We start from the raw sequence: 11,583 nt of genomic DNA, 5'->3' as shown, positions 1-11,583 counted from the left end.
TCATGGTACATTTGTTAAAACTAATAAGTTAACAATTGTACAGTAGTTTAAACTACGGACTTTGATTCTACCAGTTTTTCCACTAATATTTAGGCTGAAAACTTATATTCATTACAAATAGAAATTTGTGATATTGAACATAGTTGGGGAAATTTTCCTCTCTAATCATAGGGATAGCTTCATAGATCGTAGTTATATCATATATTATTGCTATCATGTTTCTTACCATCCTTAGAGTGAATATTATGAATTACATATAGAGTTATCTTTTCTCTGGTTTAATTAAGAGCATCCCTGTCCTAGGGCCATCATACCTGGAGATTAAAGTGCTCAGGGCACTGAGAAGAGTGAAATGGCTGAGAGCTTTCAGATACCTAGTGATTTATCATTAGCTGAACTTTAAGTAAACTGCTTTGGATATAGAAAACTTGTTGTCAGTTTTCACTGCAAATGAGGGTATCATCTTCCTAGTAAGTGATTTGTCAAGGACTTCTGGGCAGCCAGGAAAACTTTAGTAGGTTTAATGACGGAAAATCATAAGTGAAATAAGTCAGGTACAGAAAGATAAATACCACAGGACCTCACTTACATGAGGAAAGCTGAACTCAGGAGCAGAGAGTAGAATGGTGGTTACCAGGAGATTGGGGTGGGGTGGGATGTTGGTCAAAGGATACAAAATTTCAATAAGACAGGAGGAATAAACTCAAAAGATATGTTGAACAACATGGTGACAATTAACTATTGTCTATTAGCTATAATATATATATATATATATATATAGCTAGTATATATAGTTAACAATATATTCTGTATTTGAAAATTGCTAAGAGAATATATTTTAAATTTTCTCACTAAAAAATAATAAGTATGTGAGGTAATGCATATGTTGATTGGCTTGATTTAGCCATTCCATAATGTATATATATTTTAAAATATCATGTCATACATCATAAATATATACTATCTCTATTTGCCAATTTAAATTAATGAATGAATAAAACCAAAATCAGGAATGGCTACTCAGCCCACATAAAATTAAAGATTTTCTATAATTTTTCTTTGGCCCAAAAACCATTGTTAGGAACAGTCGTTATTCCTTTTCTTTTCTTTTCTTTTCTTTTTTTTTTTTTTTGAGACAGGGTCTCCCTCTGTGGCTCAGACTGGAGTGCAGTGGTGCTCCACAACTTCCTGAGCTCAAGTGATCCTCCCACCTCAGCCTCCAAGTAGCTGGGACTACAGGTGTGCAACACCGCAGCTGGCTAATTTTTTATTTTTTTATTTTTACTTTTTGTAAAGATGGGGTCTCACTATGTTGTCAGGCTGGTCTCAAACTCCTGGGCCCAAGCAATCCTCCTGCCTTGGCCTCCCAAAGTGCTGGGATTACAGACATGAGCTACTGCATCTGGCTCCATTCTTTGTTTTTTAATTTAATTTAACTTAAAGTTCCAGTATACATGTACAGGACATGCAGGCTTGTTACAAAGGTAAACGTGTGCCATGGTGGTTTGCTGCACCTATCAACCCATCACCTAGGTGTCAAGCCCCAGATGCATTAGCTATTCTGATGCTCTCCCTCCCCCCCAACCCCCATGACAGGCCCCAGTGTGTGTTGTTCCCCTCCCTGTGTCCATGTGTTCTCATTGTTCATCTCCCACTTATATGTGACAATATGTGGTATTTGGTTTTCTGTTCCTGTGTCAGTTTGCTGAGGATAATGGCTTCCAGTTCCATCCATGTCCCTGCAAAGGACATGATCTTATTCCTTTTTATGGATGCATAGTATTCTATAGCATATATATACCATATTTTCTTTATCCAGTCTATCATCGATGGGCATTTGGGTTGATTCTATGTCTTTGCTATTATGAATAGTGCTGCAATGAACATACTTGTGCATGTATCTTTATAATAGAATGTTTTATATTCCTTTGGGTATATAGCCAATAATAGGATTGCTGTGTCGATAGTATTTCTGGTTCTAAGTATTTGAGGAATCGCCACGCTGTCTTTCACAATGGTTGAACTCATTTACACTCCCACCAACAGTGTAAAAACGTTCCTATTTCTCCACAGCCTTGCCAGCATCTGTTGTTTCTTGACTTTTTAATAATAGCCATTCTGACTGGCATGAGATGGTATCTCATTGGGGTTTTGATTTGTATTTCTCTAATGATCAGTGATGTTGAGCTTTTTTTCATGTTTGTTGGCCACATGTATGTCTTCTTTTGAGAAGTGTCTGTTTTATGTTCTTTGCCTACTTTTTAATGGGGTAGTCCTACTCAAACTAATAAATCCCAACAGTGCTTAATTAAGATTTTTCTATTTGGTGTTAATATTTTAAATTTGTTTAATGTTAAAATTATGTTGATGTCAAATCCAGTTGGATTATTTGGAAGTTCATTGCAGCATTCTTTAAACTTTTCTCTATTTACAAATTTAGGGAAATACTATTTTGGTCCTAGTCTCATTTGTGTGCTATGCAGACTCAAAACAATTTCCTGGGGTAAAGCTTACACCTGACTTTGGTTTTCCCTTGTGGGTGAGAAAGCCTTTGATACAGCCAGCTGTTCTTAGGTACCTCAGCTTTCACAATAGGTCAAACCTACCTTTGAATTGTCCATTAAGGCATATGGATCTGAATTTAAACAATACAGAATAGCTGTGTTCCAGGATTTTGCTGAGAGTACAATCTCATCCTGTCATCAAATATTTATTAAAAACTCAGTAAGGAGAAGCAATTTTCAGGGAGGATTATTTGAAGCATATATCAGCTTATGCACTTCTTCAGACAGTCGAGTCTCAAACATATCCGTGGATTAAACCGGATCAGTAGACAGCTGGTACCTTGCTAGACGGTGTCATAGTTTCCCAAAGTATAGTTTTTACCAAATTGCACTTTTGTGTGATGTCAACAATGTATATTGAGTGTTATGGGAAACAACTTTTGTTACAACTATTTTAAGATTGTATAAGAACGCTATTCATTTCTATCACAATAACCACTTTTAAGGATCCCAGTTGGAAATATGTCTGTTCTTCTTGGTACCAAAAATACTTAATAGATACAGTTATCTAAATTTTGTGATTAAGGAGAGAAGTGGGGGAAGGAGGGATGGAAGGGAAAAGAGAGTGGAAGGAAGGAAGGAGGGAAGAGAGGGTGGAAGGAAGGAAGGAAGGAAAGGAAAAAATTTCCACCTGTCTTCCAACTTCTTCCTCAAAGAATCTCAGCAAAAACAATGAGTAGTTTGGGTTAGAGAAGCATCACAGAACATACCAAATGCCTTTCTACAATCCAAACTGCTAAATGCTTCCCAAACCAGAGGCAAAAATATATTTGTGCCAAAAGAAGATCTCATTCTTCTGCAGCCAGTAGAATATTTTGATGCTCCAAAATCCTAACCCCAGCCTCATATCAGGTGAGTTTGAGATCTGTAGTGGAAACTGTGTAAAATGCTGATTGGTCAAAAGAAAAGTCCTGTGTCCCAGGCCAGACAGCCATCTCAGAGGCCTGCGATAGAAAGGAAATTTTTTTTATTTATTCTCTCCTTTATTCACCTTCCTTGCTACATTCACTTCTCAGTGAGTTGAAGGAGAGCAGAGACCCCATATCCAATCTATATACTCCACATCTGGCATGGTGTATGACAAAGATTGCTCAGTGAATATTTGTTGAACTGTACAACTGAGTCCACAAACTCTGTCCTCCTTTAGGACATGTGCCAGCACTGGGCCTTTCCATTCTTCAGGTCTCAGTGACTGCTTTTAAACCACCCTCCACACTGGTTACCCCTGGGTTAGCATCCTGAGCAGATTTATCTCTGGTGTCTCCTTGTTGCCACCAACCCGTTATTTCTTTCACTGTCAAAGTGATTGTGAGGTACACGAGCAAATCCTATTTGCACAGAAGCTCTGTTCCTTCTCCAACTGATGAGGGGTGGGGTGTATGTTCATGTGGGTTTTATTGAGATGGAGTCTTGCTCTGTCATCCAGGCTGGAGTGTAGTGGCACGATCTTAGCTCACTGCAACTTCTGCCCCCCAGTTTCAAGCGATTCTCCTGCCTCAGCCTCCCAAGTAGCTGGGACTACAGGCACGCACCACCACACCTGGCTAATTTTTGTGTTTGTAGTAGAGACAGGGTTTCACCACGTTGGCCAGGCTGGTCTCGAACCCCTGAAATCAGGTGATCCACCTGCCTTGGTCTCCCAAAGTGCTGGGATTACAGGTGTGAACCACTTGGCCTCCCAAAGTGCTGGAATTACAGGTGTGAGCCATATAAAAATGGCTGAGTATTTTTATATGGATTTCTGAGATCACCTGAGGTCAGGAGTTTGAGACCAGCCTGGCCAACATGATGAAACCCCCTCTCTACTAAAAATACCGAAATTAGGCGGGCATGGTAGCAGGCACCTATAATCCCAGCTACTCAGGAGGCTGAAGCATGAGAATTGCTGGAACCCGGGAGGTGGAGGTTGCAGTGAGCTGAGATCATACCACTAGACTTCAGCCTGGACGACAGAGCGAGACTCTGTCTCGAAAAGAAAAGAAATCTGTATAAGAATGCTTCCCAGCAAGTCTCAGGACAGAGTGAGACTCTGTCTCAAAAAAAAAAAAAGAAAGGAAGAAAGAAAGAAATTCATATAAAAATGCTTCCCGGCAAATCTCAGGGGCTGCCTGCAGTGCACAAAGCTACTGCCCCGACACTGGAAGGCTTTGAGCCCTACGTCCTGCAGCAGTCCAGGGTCTGTAGTCAGGCTGGCCTGGGTTGAAACGGGGGCGCTATCCTTCTCCAGCTATGCAATCCAGGGAAGGCAAGCCTCTCTGAGTCTATTCTCTCAGCCTGTTAGAGATAATGTATATAAAAAGGGCCTCCAATAGTGTCTGTTGTAATAGTGGCAATAACTAACACTTAGCAAATGCCTACTCTATGCTTTACATGTATTAACTCATTGAATCTGTATGAGAACGTATGAAGTAGGAGCTGTTATTGTAACCATGTTTGCAGATGAAGAGACTGAGGTACAGAGAAGTTAAGGAACTCGTCTAAGGATAGAAAATGGCAGAGCCAGAATTTCCAGACATTAGAAATCTGGCTTCAAGTCCATGCTCTTAATTGCCACACTCTTCTGCCTCTTAGCTACTCTGGTATTTATAATTTCTCTTGGCAGGGGTGTAATTATTACAACCATTTAGGAAAATTATTTGTCAATATGTGTTCATAGACTTTAAAAGGTTGCTAGCCTTTAGCTGGGCATGGATACTCACACCTGTAATCCCAGAACTTTGGGAGACCAAGGCAGGAGGATCACCTTGAGGCCAGGAGTTCAAGACCAGCCTGGGCAACATAGTGGGACCCTTCCTCTACAGAGAGAACATACAAACACATAAAAAATAAAACACAACAAAAAGGAGGTTCCTAACCTTAGATCCAGCAGGGGAATCACTTCTGGTTATCAATCTGAAAGAAATAATCCTACATGTAGCAAAACTCAAGTACAGTTTAAAAAAAAAAATCACAACATCATTTATAGTAGGGAAAAAGGAAAATAATCCAACTTTCCAATAACATAATAAAGATCACAGCATATCATCGAAATGGACAATTATACAATATCATCATAGTATAGAAAATATACACCTAGACTCTTTTTAAGACTGGGGGGAAAACACTCTGAAATGTTACTAGAGGTTGAACTAAGGTAGTGAGATATAGAGGTGTATTTTTACTTTTTATTTTGCCTCCTTTACAAATGTTCTGTTGAATTAACATAACTATGCTGCTTTCAGCAACTTTAATGCTATTATTTTCTGACCTTCGGATGAGCAGCATGCCCACCAAGTCCACATGGTTGGAGTGTTGGGTTGGGCCTTGCAGCACGAGGGGAGGAAATGTGTCCCCTTTCCACCATCCCATCCTCTCCACCCCTCAAGTCTGTGACAGGCACGTTACTTTTGGCTCCAGGCTTTTCTACCCTATGCTGGATGTGACTTGGTGGAAAGAAACAGTATTTGGAATCAACAGATTTGGGTGGAATAAGAAAGCTGCTAGTTATCAGAACCTGGACTTCTTAAACCACTGGTGTCCGCTGCTTTTATTCCCTTCCTTTAACATGTATGGACCACCGTTGTCCTTATCCGTAAAACAGAAATGTCCTTATCCATAAAACTCCCAGCATTTCCTTCTCTTCCATGAAGCCCAGGACAGCAGCAGAAGTGGAACACCCAGTGGGCTGCATCTACCTACCCCGGTTCATGCTGTCCTTCTGTCTGTCTGTCCCTTTGGGGGCACCTGAGAGTGTTCATGTGGGCTGATCCTCCAAGCCCCGCCTTATGCAGACAGCAGTGGCCAGAGATTTGTAAGAGCCTCATCTCCCACGTTACCTCCAGATATGAGGTCATATATATCCTCTAGGGGAGTTGTGTTTTGTGAGTAATTTTTAAAATTTACAATATATAGGCTGTACTGTTTTAAAGGGAAGTGTATCATCTGGGGTAGGGTGAACTGATCACCAAACATACTGAAGGAAATAATGAAAAACTTGAAAGAAAGATAATTTTTGCATTTTCTCTCATTTCATTTTCCATTCACTAAGCAAACTATACACCTTTTTTTCCCTATAAAAGTTCACACTGGTATGTTTCTTTGAGGAGTCATATCATGCAGCCCACAGTAAGATGACACTTCGTTCAATCTATTCTTAGGAACAATGTAAAAATACATATGTGGTAAGATTAACAATTTTCTTATTTGAACCCTGAACACCAAAGCTGACAGCCTCCTTCCTCTTCAGATGTTTGAAATCCTTTTTGTAAAAGCCTAATTTAAATTTTATAGTAACACATAATATTTTTACATGTAATGAGATTTAAATATATCAATCCCAAAATGTTTATTAAAAGCAAATAATGCTTTCCTTCATGTTTGAAAAGTAAAAAATGTTAATACAAAGTTGGTTCTTATACCAGAAGTCTTCTATTAACTTGCTTATCTCCACGTATCTCCTTTACTTCATTTCCCAATTTTTGCATATGGTAGTACAGAAAACATTATCCACTTCCCACAAATGAGGGTGCCATTAAATCATATTCTGACTTACAGTGTCAGTTCAATTCTATTTTGATAGCCTGCTTCTTATAAGAGTAGAAGGGGGACAATTATATTACCTATCATTTAAGTTAAGGCATCACACAATTATCACTTTGCATTTATTTTCCTTGAATTAATACAATTAAAAGATATGTAATTCTTATTTCAATTTGACTACACCCATCATGACAGCTAATCCAAAGACAGAAGTTAATAGTTTGTTAGTATACGTGAGGGTAAAACCATGGCAATATGACAGGGTGTGGCTCTGTCTAACAAGTACTGCTTGTACATAAAATAAGGACCAGTTCTATTTCTGGTCTTTAATCCAGGTCTAACTTTTCCATAGTTTATTTTTGCAGTCTTTTAACTGTTAAGTGTTATGAATTCTTTTGCCTTATGCATTACATAAGCACCATTCAAAACACTTGTTCTGGTATGTATCAAGGACCATAAAAATAATCACTGTTGGATCTAGAAATTCCATCCCTAAAAATATATCTTAAGGAAGTTATTCCAAATGTAGGGAACGCTATATTCAAAATCTTTTCATTGCATTACTTAACATAGTAAAAAATGGAAACAAGCTAAATACTAAGATCAGAGTAAGTAAATGATAGTAAACTAGCTGACAGAACTTCTTATAGCAACTGAAAACGATGAAAGATTGTGTATAACAAACAAGAAGGATGATTGTCATGATTTCTACTGAAATAATATTTACTATAAAGTTTATGTTCTGCTAAGAAAATGTGGAAAATAAGGACAATAGGAAAAAGAAAAAAATTATAATATTTAAGGAGAAAAGCAGACTACTCAATTGTATCTGAGATATGACTATAATTTTTGTTAAAGAATAGAGCAAGAAAGCCTGAAAGTTGTTTCACTGGGTTTTATTCTTTTCTTTATCAGATTACATGTAGCATAATTTGTAATATATTATTATTTATAATTTACAAATAATATAGCATAATTTGTTATATGTTTATATTTAAAACTCAGAAACCTTCTTTTGGAGCATTCTTCCATTCTTGCTGCCCAGATGAACAGGTAAAGAGTGCAAATTAAAAGACTGTTTTGGCTGGGCATGGTGGCTCATGCCTGTAATCCCAGCACTTTGGGAGGCCAAGGCAGGGGATCACGAGGTCAGGAGTTCGAGACCAGCCTGGCCAACATGGTGAAATCCCATCTCTACTAAAAGTACAAAAATTATCTGGTACTGTATTCCCAGCAACTCGGGAGGCGGAGGCAGGAGAATCACTTGAACCCTGTAGGTGGAGGCTGCAGTGAGCAGAGATCACATTACTGCGCTCCAGCCTGAGCAACAGAGACAAAGCTGGTACTAGCAGAACAGAGATTGACAATCACATCCGACTAGCATTTAAAATGCCTGAACTCCTTTTTCCCTTCCTGGTGGCATCATGGCAAGAATCAAATGAGGCAAACATAGAAATGCATGCTGGAAATGGGGGCATTGCCCCTTCCAGGGGTTTCAGAATCACCCACTTTTCCCATGCCCTCCCTCAAAAGGACAGAGATCATAATTGTAAAGCTTTGTGAAAAAATAAATGAGAGATTGGTAAAATATCCTGTTACAATTTTCTTTTTGAAAATGTCTCAGACAGGCACAGTGGTTCACACCTGTAATCTCAGCATTTTGGGAGGCTGAGGCAGGAGGATCATTTGAGGCCAGGAGTTTGAGACCAGGCTGGGCAACTTAACAAGACTCCATCTCCACTTTTTTTTTTTTTTTTGTCTCAAAACTTCTGTTGTAGGGAAATTCTGATCTATGAGAGGCTGCTTGAAATAAATGGGCTACTGGCCAGGGCTTGGAAATATTTGTGATAGGAGAAGGGCAGCTGTTTTTTGGCATCTTCAGATACATTATTATTGCTATTTACAAACAATTAGTAAATTACTGAAAAATCCGTAAATTTAAAATTATTTATTTGGGAAGACTATTTATAAAAAATTGTGCCTCAATTATACATTTTGCTTACCATTAGATCTATTTCAGTTCTAAAGGAGTATATGGAGGGAGAGGGAGTCTTTTCAAAATGTTTGTGGAAGGGTGGCTTATTCTCTTTGCCCTCAGTTTAATAGAAGCAAGAGGTGGTTTGTAGTAGTGGGCAGTCAGGGGTGGGTTCATTATGTCGTTACTTCTAGTCCTAGCTTTTCACTATTCCTTGGCAAAGTTCTTAAGCTCTCTGGGTTCCCCTCTTCTTACCTTTCTCCTATTCTCCAAGTGTGGGAGTCACGCTTCAACACTATACACCTGGGAGTGTTCTGTTATTAAAAAGTATTGTTTAATACTTTTTAAACATGTTAAATTCTTGTTAAATACTTTAGGACATGTATTTGTTTATTTGAATTAGTAATACGTACACATGGTTCAATATGTAAAAGATATAAAGGGAGAATTGGTGCCTTCTCCCACCTACTTGCTTCTCTCTGGGTGTCCCTGTTCCAGTTCTCAGTTTTCTTTTGCAAACTTAGAAATCTCAAGAGTCTGTGAAGGGCAAATGAAAAGCAAGATGACTAGACTAAATCTGAATGAAATGAAAGGGATTTATTCTAAGGTGATACTGCTCACTGCTTAGATAAGCACCTCGAGAGCAGTGAGCAGTATCACCTTAGAATAAATCCCTTTCATTTAGATTTAGTCTAGTCATGCCCTCCTCATGGGGTCCCTCAAGTTTTCTGAGACTTCAAACAGCAACACTCAACTAAACTATGAAATAGTCACAGCATCTTCCAAGAAATCTTGACTTCGAACTTGCTAATGTGCAAAGGAAATGGTCCATTTCTCTAGAACTTGGTTGATAAGATTTTACTTTGTCTCATTTATAATTTTCTTCTAAAAATTTGTTTTTTCTGCTATCAGGTAGGAGAGAAGGCAATGAGAGAAAGATTTGTTTTTGCACTACTTAGAGATTTTTATACCTTAGGCCAGGACAAAGCACACAAGAAATAAAATATTAACAACATGTCCTTAATTTTCCTTTCTGACAAAGATCACTTGCCTCTCCATTTATATATAAAGAATGGGTGTGTTAAGCAAATGAAGGCAGACAAGATGTGCCCAGCACCTGACATACAATAGGGGTACAGGCCATTGCTTAATAAAACGTATAATTTATTAAAACATGCTCGAGGGCCGGGCGCGGTGGCTCACGCCTGTAATCCCAGCACTTTGGGAGGCCGAGGCGGGTGGATCACGAGGTCAAGAGATCGAGACCATCCTGGTCAACATGGTGAAACTCCGTCTCTACTAAAAATACAAAAAATTAGCTGGGCAATGTGGCGCGCACCTGTAATCCCAGCTACTCAGGAGGCTGAGGCAGAATTGCCTGAACCCAGGAGGCGGAGGTTGCGGTGAGCCGAGATCGCGCCATTGCACTTCAGCCTGGGTAACAAGAGCGAAACTCCGTCTCAAAAAAAAAAAAACATGCTCGAAGCACTGCTATACTAACCAAATATTCCCTGAAAATTTTAAATTTACAATGTAAAATAAGAATTTTTAAAACTATTTCTAGAAAAATAGAAAATTTTAAGAAAAATTTTAAAAATTATTTCTAGAAAAATAGCCCTTTTTAAGGGCTTCCCCCCCACCATAGCAATTTAAGATTAACCTAAAACATGACATAGTTATTTTAAGGGGGGAGCACCACCCCCATCTCCTTGTGTGTGTCTGACATTGGAGGCTTATCGTGCACGAAGTTGTGATCAAAATCCAACTCAATTCATTATGAAAAGTAACATGACTACAACATCCATCCACTCCAATGAGCAAAGGGTGTAGGCTTTAAGTATACACAGCCCGCCACACACTATGGGTCATGACATACAGTCTAGCTTTGGAGGTCGCTGCGTTTGTTCATGTGTCTACGAGCTAGGTTTTAAGATATTCCCCCCGTTCTATTAATAGAATTAATTAATTAACCCCACTCATTCATTTACTCAGTCCACAGCCTTTTTGTTAAGAGCCTGCTGAGGACATAAAGATGGAGATCCAGTGTCTACCCTCATGAAACATACAATCCAAGCGAAGAAGGCTTACTTTGCGATAGTCGTCAAGTTGTGTGTTTGTTTTTTTTTTAGGTGAAAGAAAATTTTATTTTAAATTCCTTTTGAATAATAGCACATTTTCAAGACATCCCTAGAATTAAGGTATTTTTGTCAATTATTTGGTAAGTGCCTAATTTGCTCTTGCTGGGGAAGAAAATTACATGTTGTTCCTAAATTATTAAACAATATTTTGATGGCATTGACAGAGCAAGTAGCAAGGTATTGACCAGTCACCCGGCTACAGGAAAACTCTTGGGCAGCTGTTTTATCTTGCCAGGTGAAATTGAAAAAGTCATTAACTCCCGTCAGCTACATCTGCAAACTCTGATGGAAAGTCACACATATAGTTCATTGTCTTTTATAAGACAAAGTAGAAAAGCTCACAAACCAATTCTTTTAAAAAATGCCTTAAATGAACTTCAAAACTCAA

The sequence above is a fragment of the Aotus nancymaae genome, unplaced genomic scaffold (genome assembly GCF_030222135.1).
Source record: "Aotus nancymaae isolate 86718 unplaced genomic scaffold, 86718_ANA_hifiasm-v0.15.2.pri h1tg000122l, whole genome shotgun sequence".
Lineage (NCBI taxonomy): Eukaryota > Metazoa > Chordata > Mammalia > Primates > Aotidae > Aotus > Aotus nancymaae.
Note: the sequence above shows the minus strand (reverse complement) of the source record.